General features: G+C 43.0%; 1 protein-coding gene across 1 annotated transcript in view; it reads left to right on the top strand.

Moving 5' to 3' along the window:
- Positions 1-1,197: 1,197 nt before the first annotated feature.
- The window catches only part of B3GNT2 (UDP-GlcNAc:betaGal beta-1,3-N-acetylglucosaminyltransferase 2), a 36,534-nt gene continuing 27,421 nt past the window's right edge, over positions 1,198-10,310 (top strand). The window contains exon 1 of the mRNA XM_033145629.1: positions 1,198-1,218. The gene's annotated coding sequence lies outside the window, so the exon portion shown is untranslated. The remainder of the gene's footprint in view (positions 1,219-10,310) is intronic.

The following is a 10,310-nucleotide window of genomic DNA, read 5'->3' as shown; positions in this document are numbered from 1 at the left end:
AAGGGGGTGTTGAAAGGATCCCGCTCAGCAGCTGATCAGCAAGAGATCAGGAGAGAGATAAAGAGTCCCGGCTCCCTTTCAGCCCCACCCTCCATTGTTGAATGTGCTGCAGAGGGAGGTTGTTTGTTTCCCCAGCGACATGTGACTGGCTGATTAAATTATCTGTCTGGAATCTGTAGAAAAGGCTCCCTTTCCTTTAGCAGCATCAGAAATGTGAGTTAAAAATGGGCCTTTTCCTCTTTGCTTTTCCCCCTTTGCAAAAAAAAGCTGCAAAACTTTTAGCTGATCCTCAAAAAAACCCCAGTGCTTTTAGAGGAGGAAAACCAGAAAAATATTTTTTTCTTGTTTCCTCCTCTAAAAACGAGGTGCGCCCTATGGTCCGGTGCGTCCTATGGAGCGAAAAATACGGTACACAGAGGGGAATTGACCATTAACACTTTCCAACAACCAAGTAAGCTAATAGAGTAGGTATGAATGGTAACAGTCTCCTCTTGGTCCCTATCCGATGAGATTAACTAAGAATAAACGCAACCTTGTCTTTATTGGGTGGGGTGGGGGTATGCTCAAGATGTGTCTTGTTCATTATAACAGAGTAGAAAGTTTCTAGACTGAGACGGAATTTCTTAAAGTAAAGAAAATCTGACCTGGTTTGTATAATTGAGGCCTGGGAGTCCCAGTAGCCAAGTCACCAGTTCCCTGAAAGTTTGGGTCAGTAGAGGGGATGGCATGAATCTGGTGTCCCCTTCTATTTTTCTGATCACTGCCATTAACTATGCCATACCTTCTCCTCCCAGAAATAACTTGCAGCAGGATATTCATACTCCCCTCCCACCATGCTTACTCCAACACATCCCGCCATGCTCATCACACCACAATTGCTTCTCCATGTATGTAGCCACATCCTCTGCCATGTCTGTCTGTATCCCACTGAGGAGTGACCCATTCACTCCAGGATCACAGATTAACATCCACAAACAAATATGTTCCCAAACAGGGTAGTGGCCCTGTTCCACACAACATCATATGAACTATTGATGCAAATTCTGCATTACAGTCCCAGCATCTAGCAGATTGCATCAGTACCCTCAATATATATACATATTTTTAAATTAATATTTTAATTTTAGGTCCAAGGAGACTGAACAAATTGAAGTGAAAGCTACCATCCGCTGTTATCGACACATTTGAATTCTCTGCTTCACTCCTCTCTTATTCCTTGTGAGTTATATTTTGTCTTATATATATATATACATATAGTTTTTAAAGGTGGTGAAAATGTGGGCCATTAGCCAAAATAATACTAATTAAAATAGGAATTTGTTCAAAAATGAATTGCAAAAGATTTTTTAAAACTGCACAATCTTTTTTATATTTTACTGTATAAAACTTTTATACTTTTATGAAACCATATAAAAATGGAGTTCTCCCCCCATTATGAACATTTCTTCACCCACCCATGTTTATTATTCTTGTTACACTAAATGGTGGTTGCCTTGAAACTTCTAAGCGCAACTGAAATTGCAAAGAAATTATAATAGTGAGTTGAGACTACTACTTGAGAGTGGAAGTACATTGCTTTATATTAAGATGAAACTTTATTCACACGGGTGGCGCTGTGGTCTAAACCACAGAGCCTAGGGCTTGCCGATCAGAAGGTCGACGGTTCGAATCCCTGCAATGGGGTGAGCTCCCATTGCTCAGTCCCTGCTCCTGCCAACCTAGCAATTTGAAAGCACGTGAAAGTGCAAGTAGATAAATAGGTAATGCTCTGGTGGGAACAGGGCCGTCTTAAGTATATCAGGCACCCTGGCGCGGCCGGCGATCTCATGCTCCTGCGCTCCGCCGGGTGCGGCCGGCGAACTTGCGCTCCCGCGCTCCGCTGGGCAGCCGGAGGGCACGGCACAGCCAGCCAGCTCGCACTCCCGCACTCTGCCGGGCAGCCGGAGGGCGTGGTGCGGCCAGCCAGTTCGCGCTCCTGTGCTCCGCCGGGCAGCCGGAGGGCGTGGTGCGGCCAGCCAGTTCGCGCTCCTGCGCTCCGCCGGGCAGCCGGAGGGCGTGGTGCAGCCAGCCAGTTCGCGCTCCTGCGCTCCGCCGGGCAGCCAGAGGGCGTGGTGCGGCCGGCCAGTTCGCGCTCCTGCACTCCGCCGAGCAGCCGGAGGGCACTGCCGGTGGGGCTGGAGGGTGGAGGCGCCCTCCAGGCCATTGTGCCCTGGTGTCTTGTGCCAGTAGGCTCAATGGTTAAGACGGCCCTGGGTGGGAAGGTAAACGGCATCTCTGGTTCGCCAGAAGCGCTTTGTCATGCTGACCACATGACCGGGAAGCTGTACGCCGGCTCCCTCGGCCAGTAAAGCGAGATGAGCGCCGCAACCCCAATCGCCCGTGACTGGACCTAATGGTCAGGGGTCCCTTTAGCTTTACCTTTTTATTCAACTTTAGTGCCTGACAGTGGTCTGAAAAGCAGGAATACTGGACTTCATTGTTTAACAGTAGACATTTCAACTTGTTATATACCCCCATGGATTGTTATAAATTGTTTCTTTCAACAAAAAGCTCTTACTCTGGGAGGGACATGGAAAATGATAGTCATGTGACCATCCCAAAATGTAGTTATCTTCCCTCTTCCCAAATATGTTCATTTGGATTCCCAGAGTTTTTCACTGCTCTCCCTGTGAGCAATTTTCCCTTTGGTCTTTTATTGGAAGAACTGTACTCTCAGGGACAGACCTATCACATGCATGTAGTGTTATATTTATTGTGATTTATTTAAAATATCTTCACCTCACCTCACCTCACCTCACCTCAAAAAGGGTTCCAGAGCAGCTTACAAAGATAAAATACAAGAACATATCTGACATTGTCCTGATAATCTGAAAGATACAAAACAAAAGAAGGCATTGAGAGGGAGGGAGAAAGAAACACTCAGTCACTAGACCTCAGTGAACAAAGTTCTTGACCACCTGGAAAGGAGCAGTTCAAGAAAAGGAGGAGCCAAAAGTTGCTCATCTCCCACGGAGGGTGTAGCGACACTTGCTTCCTCTCTGCTGCAGCTTGATGGGATGAAATGACTGCTGCCAGGTGACAGTGGATGAGGGAGGAACATGATGCAGGTGGTTTAAAGAGATTACTAAATTCCTTTAGGATGTAGGGAAATGTTACAGTATTATTTTCTTAAGTGATCCAGATCCTTTGTCTTCAGTATTATACACTGTACAAAGGTCTCTATTACAGATTTTTGCTTCTAGCTGTTCCAGGCTCTAGTCCCAACCATACCTGGACGGCAACTTCACATGTGTGACAGAGAGAGTGCATGGGCAATAAACATATGGTAACAGTGCATTGCAAAGTAGACCCAGATTGGTCATGCTTGTGGAAAGTAAAACATTAATGCACACAGCGAAGAAGATTTAAGAGGTTTTCTGGTGCCATGTATGGCAAGTTGAAGTATAACATAACCACCCACTCTTTGATTCTATGATTCATGCCATTGCGTGTAACATTTATAGACCAATCAAAGTCAATTAAATCCCATTTGGGGAGAAAACTGAGGGTTATGCATGGGCTTCTATCATAGTTTCTTCCTAAAGTTTGAAACACATGGTTGTCTTTCTTACAAGATGACTGTAATATTTGATTAGCTTTCCCTGGTGGAAGGCTTACCCTGCGAGGTGGCATCAGCAGAATCCAGGCAATCACTTTCACTCTCAGTTTCCATGGCTGTTCCAGATTTGTATTGCTGCAGAATTGACTCCGCATATGTGCCAACGAAGTACTCAATAGTCTTGTCAAAGAAAGGACTCAGATTGTGGCCTTGTAAGCGTCCATCACTGATTTAGGTTAAAACTGAATGCTGAAGGCTTTTTGGATTGCTGAGAAAACAATCATTTCTGAGGGGAACGAAAGGAAGCAAAAAGTGAAGAGAATGCCTAAGCTTTCTTACAACACAACGTCACAGCAACATGCCTGGGGCAGGCAGTATTGCTGAACTGAGCTCTGTGTCCTTCAGTCATGTTAATCCTTTCGTCTGAGACATTACATAACCATTCCCTTCCATATTTCTGTCCTGTCTGGCCTTTCAGCAGCCTTGGCTTCACGTTGTGCTAATACGAACATATCCCAGGCTGAATCTGGTAGCGGTGGCTTTCATGCTAAATAAATAGCTTTGTAAGCCAAATTATGTTGTGTAGTCAAGTAGAAATTCATCTTTTCTTATGAGCATTTATTGGGGGAAGTCATTGAAAGCTAGGACTATAATTTTCTCAGTTATGTACTCTGAAATTTGGAACGCTACAAAACCCAGAAGCTTTAAAAGAACAGAAAGCAAGGCAAACTTACCACACTAACAAAGGAGGTACTTGGGGGGGGAATCCATTGGAATCCAGTAAGATCTTATTTTGACATGGGTAAATAAGGCAAATTTGTTTGTTTGCAGATGTGGGTATTCTAAGCAATATATAACATGTGTTCTCAGCTTCAACTGGAGGAAGACTAGGTTTTGAGAGTCCTGGGGACAGTTTGAAAGAGTGATCGCATCTTATGGTGAATATAGTCATCCCACCTTCTCTACTAGTAAACAGGTTTTGCAGTTTTTTGTATCTTTTCATTTCTATATCTCCCTCCCACAAGTTGTGACCATGATTGACTCATAATAGAACATAACCCTAGAACCACTTCTGAATAAGAACGTAAGAGTAGCTCTGCTGGATCAGATCAAAGGACCACCAAGTCCAGCATTCTGTTTCAAGCTGTGGCCTTCCAGATGTCTTTGGGAAGCCCACAAGCAGGACATGAAGGCAAGAATTCCTCCCCTAATGTAGGTGTCAAGAATCTGGTGTTGAGGGATGCTAGGCTCCACCTGCCATGCAGGGGAATAATTGAGAAGGCCTTGCATATGCACAGAAGAACTTTGCTTTAGAACTGAGTAAGCAACAAGCAGCCTGCAGGGATCTGGGATAAAGAGAAAGCTGTAGGGCAGACCTGAAACAAGTCTAATTCCTGTTGCTTCAAATTCTGTCATATAATTCTTAGCTATATGCACTTATATATGTGAAGGTAATCACTAGGAAGTAAGCAGCTGCTATAGCAAAAAGTTATTTTTCCTGAACTCATTCCAGCATTTGGATCCTGGCCTGTTCCAGCAATTGGTCAGTTTTGCTTGTACATGGAAGACTGCTAGTTGCAGTGTCTAATGCTGATGTTGTTTTATATACAGAGAGAAAATGAAACATGCATTCTAAAAAAAAGTTGCATTCTGCAAGCATATATAAATGCAACCCATGTTTGCCTTTTAGATATAAAAATGCCCTATTGTCACTGGGTGTCTCAGAGAAGCTGACATTGCATTTTTAAACATGTTTACATAGAGATCAGTCCCACTGTTGTCAAATGGTTTTTCTTTCTTTCTAGAATTGGGAGCCATTTTCAATGGGGTTCCATTACAGGACATGTGTAAGTGGGGATTCCCCCATTCTGCCCACCACCACACCCCATTCCACCCTTTTTGGTGCAGAAAAAAGAGGATTTTCTGATATGCAGAAAGCATGGCTGACATGAAGAGGGAGAGAAAGAGAGAAGGAGGGCATCCCACGGTACCCCATACCAATTGTTCAGTCACCCAATGGTGCCGAGACACACAGGTTGAAAACCTCTGGTTTAGACAGATAAACAAGCATGTATCTAGTTATGACTGTTTTATACTTTAAAAAGAGGAACCCTCCTACTCTGAAGCATGATTATTTCCTTTTAACAAATGAAAATACTCCCCTTAAAATATTTGTATCTGTACATTACATGAGAAAAGACAGTCATTTCCAAGGTAATAGAAGGACATGATACAAATGTGAGGGATAAATAATTACTTGGCCACATCAGGAAATAAAAATTAGCTGCCTCATCACACACTAGTGCTTCTCATCCCATTTCAGCAAATAATAGCACCACACTGCAAGGATCAATATTACAAGCTATACAATGTAAACACCATCAAATCAAAGGAAAAATGCCCCTTCCTTTTTTCTAAGTCCATAAGCAACAGAGTGAAGGTGAAATTTGCAGTGATTTGCTTCATATCTCACACATACCCACTGAATACAATAAGGTGAGGCTTGATCTGGCAAGCAATAGTTCCTACTCAGTTATTTCCCAAGAGAGAAGCATTCAAGGGCTTTCACCTCAACTTTTATCTTATCGTACATAATCAGTCTTATCTTTCAAGTCTACTTCTCATGTTTCTTTTTCTGGTGCAGAGACAATCTGATGTTGCAAAAAGTCTGTATCTTGTACTGTCTGATTTAATTTCACCATGATTCTGCAGAATTCAGCTTCCTGAGAATCTCATCTTTCATTTGGAAAAAAAGCATGTTTCTTGCCCTTACCTTGATGATAATATGCTTGAAAGTGCATCTGCTAGGTCAGATGTCAGAAGTCCATTGAAATGCTAAATAACATCTCCAATGATTGGGGGAGTGGGGAAAGTGTGCAGGGCTTTTGTGCCCTGCATATGTCATAGAATCATAGAGTTGGAAGAGACCACAAGGGCCATCCAGTCCAACCCCCTGCCAAGCAGGAAACACCATCAAAGCATTCCTGACAGATGGCTGTCAAGCCTCCGCTTAAAGACCTCCAAAGAAGGAGACTCCACCACACTCCTTGGCAGCAAATTCCACTGTCGAACAGCTCTTACTGTCAGGAAGTTGTTCCTAATGTTTAGGTGGAATCTTCTTTCTTGTAGTTTGAATCCATTGCCCTGTGTCTGCTGCTCTGGAGCAGCAGAAAACAACCTTTCTCCCTCCTCTATATGACATCCGTTGATATATTTGAACATGGCTATCATATCACCCCTTAACCTTCTCTTCTCCAGGCTAAACATACCCAGCTCCCTAAGCCGTTCCTCATAAGGCATCATTTCCAGGCCTTTGACCATTTTGCTTGCCCTCCTCTGGACACGTTCCAGCTTGTCAGTATCCTTCTTGAACTGTGGTGCCCAGAACTGGACACAGTATTCCAGGTGAGGTCTGACCAGAGTGGAATACAGTGGTACTATTACCTCCCTTGATCTAGACGCTATACTCCTATTGATGCAGCCCAGAATTGCATTGGCTTTTTTAGCTGCATCAATAGGAGTCCTTGCCCTCAATGCTTAAAAAGACACATACTGAATTTATAGTAATATACAAATTGATTTACAGTTAATACATGGATTGCTTAATCAGTTAAAATATAAATGACTAATCAACTAAACATTCATCCCCAGGCGACACCTTATCTAGACTATACTGCCTTGTAACCACTCTTTTTGACACATAGGAAGTCAAAGAATAGATTTAGAATATTCTAGGAGAAACAGTTAGCTGCATACATGAAATAAAGAGCTGAAACTGGAGTGCAGCTTTATCCTTTTAGATACTAATACCACTGTTTCACAGGAACTATTTTTAAAAAGTGCCAGTTCTACACAAGGACCACTCAGGTGTAGTAGACTGTACTCTTGTATACTTGTTTCATCAAAAGCAATGATCTTTGCTCTAATGAAGGTTGACATTAAGGAAAGTGCTATATAAATATTAAATAGGGATCACATTTAGAGACAGAAGAGATTAGTATAATTGCTGTGCAATTTTTGAGTTTCCTCTTCCCTGGACTGGCCCCACCATTAGGCAGATGCTTGGATGGGGAGTTGGGCAGGGTGAGATATGGAGGGGCAGCAAAGTGGAGGAAAATAGAACTGCATGTGCCACTTGCCTGCCCTGATCTCCCAAGCTAACCTGCATAATTGCATAGTTTAGCTACCAGTCCAATTGGCTTCTTTATGTAGAATGGGAGAGGAGTGGCACCTTACCCTTTACCTTAGGCATCAAAGTGTCCTGGGGTGATTGCAGCCCTTCTCCAACCTCTGTTGTCCCTGCATCTTGAAAGATGGGTCAGAGAGAATGTTGTTTTGATCACTCCCAAATGATCTCGGTCTAGTCATTGAGCCAGTATTAGCTCCTTGAAACTGTAGGGTCTATAGCATAAATGGAAGAAGACTCATAAGGATTACGTCGGAACAGAGATGAAAACCCACTTGCAGTCTTATTAAGTTGTGGCAAACAAATTATACTTTGCCACCACTGTCTGTTCAACATAGTCCTGCAGAGATCTTTCATGTAGTGAAGGGCCTCCTGGGTGCAGACCTGGGGAGAGATTTATTATTAAATTTCTATACCGTCCTTCATCCGAGGATCAAAGGGAGGTTTACAGTATAAACGCAAAAATACATATTAAAAAACAAAACAATAATCCTCAAAGAATTAGTTAAGTAATTAACAGATAAAGTCATTGCATCCATGCCTACTTTGATGCCATAGTTGTGACAGTGTGCGCCATATGGTCATGTCGTGATGGATGCCTCACAGCTTGTGAAACATGAAGATGTGTACCACCTACTTGGAGGGATAAGGTCTACTATTTGTCTTCTGGAGTCATGCCTATCTTAGCTGATGAAAACTGCCAGGCCAGGGCTGGGTGTGTGAATCTTTGATGTCGCGAATACCATTTTTGGGGGGTGGGGGAGAATGATCCCTGCTATTTTTAAAGAGGCAGTAGTGAGACCCATGGTAAGCAGCTTAATTTAGACATTTGGTTTGAGAGCGCTACCTCCCAGTTTTTAATGTTCCATTATTGGTAAGCTGACGTGAACGGTGTCAGGTGATAGTAGTCTGGTTTCAGGCCTAGTTTTGGAGCAGAAGCAGCCGTAATTGCCCAGATGGATGACTTATGCTGGAAATGGATGGACTGGGATGTAGTGTTGTGGTAGCTCTGGTTCTTCTTGGAGAATCAGTTACAGAAGGTGCTGCTGAATTTCTGTTTCATAGGCCTTTGACTTATGCGGTGCCTCAGTTTTATTCTGTCGCCCATATGTTTTAACATCTACATGAAACCACAAAAAGATATCTACCGTACATGCATAAATGAATTGTGTGTAAGTGAGGAGCACCCCACTACATCTCCAGCTCATGAAGAGACCTTCGCCAGAACCCAAAGGAGACATTCCCTTCAGGCTCCACGGAGGGTCTCCTTGTGAGCCAGAGGCACAGCAGGGCTTTGATAAGGCTCTTCAGGTCTCCCCCCCCCCCACTTCTGGGTTTCTGGTTGCACATGACTTGAACACACGTGAGATGCCTGTACACTAATATTGATCCAGTTCTCCGTTTCCATGCCCAATTCAAAATGGTCATGAATTTTAAAGCCCCAAATAGTTTGGGGCAGGTTACTTACACCTGTATCAACCTGCCTGTACCTTAAGTTCTACTCTAGAGGACCTGTTGAGATACCCACCTGCAGAAATCACTATGAACGTTGAACAGAACCTTCTCTGCAGTGATTCCCTCAATTATGGAACTTGGTTCAGCATGAGATCAATTGCTCATGAAGAGGACAAATGAACCAGCAGAGACAGCAAGGAGGATGTAGTGGTACTTGTAACATGGAATGGTACGTTCAATTGCATGACAGCTTCAGTTACAGAAACTCCATGTCTATTCCAGTTTTCTGGCATTTAGGTTCACCTAAATGGCCACTGGTAGCCATACAGCCCCAACGTAGTAGTGAAGCTTTGGCTAATCATAACATAGGACACCATCCCATATCATATCCACATTTGAGTTTTTAAATCCTTAATAGCTGCAATTTTCTGGTATTTTGGAGCTTGGATATATATGGAAATCCCTTAATACAACATGTTAAACCAAAATATTTTTTGTTAGTTGAATACATGCAGAAGTCTCAAAGGCATGGCCTCTTCAATAGTTTCTCAAAGCAGATGCAAAAATGGTGGGAAATTACAGTGATTCCCAAATGGTGATAGAAACCTGATGGATTTATTGCAAGGCTACTGGTAGTGGACGCTGGATACATTTTAGCTAAAAGGAAGCCTTAGTGATCAAAGAATTAATCATAAACACAGGCTTCCACTTGTAAAACAACAACAGAGCTTAATAACAGTTTGATGAACCAGAGTTTTGTAGAGTTTTGTAAAACAGTAACAACAGTGGTTAAAATGGTGAGATTGTGCCAAACTATCTTTTATGTCTAGGATGAGGAATACAGAGTTCTAAATCTTAGGGTCTATGCGTGCACAGGCTTCCCTCTTCAGACCTTCTTCCAAATGTGCAGTCAGAGACGGGCAGCAGGCATGGCCAGCTTGCAGAGTTTTAAGTGCACAATTTTTGACATCTAAACGGTTTCAGAACTACTATGGGGAAGGATATTTGTAAACATCAACTATGCCAAAACCAGTAAGTCAGTGAGTTTTGTTAGGAACTGCCTGCTTATTG

This window comes from Lacerta agilis, chromosome 3, assembly GCF_009819535.1.
Source record: "Lacerta agilis isolate rLacAgi1 chromosome 3, rLacAgi1.pri, whole genome shotgun sequence".
In the NCBI taxonomy this organism is placed as follows: Eukaryota; Metazoa; Chordata; class Lepidosauria; order Squamata; family Lacertidae; genus Lacerta; species Lacerta agilis.
Note: the sequence above shows the minus strand (reverse complement) of the source record. Positions and strands in the feature narration are given on the sequence as shown.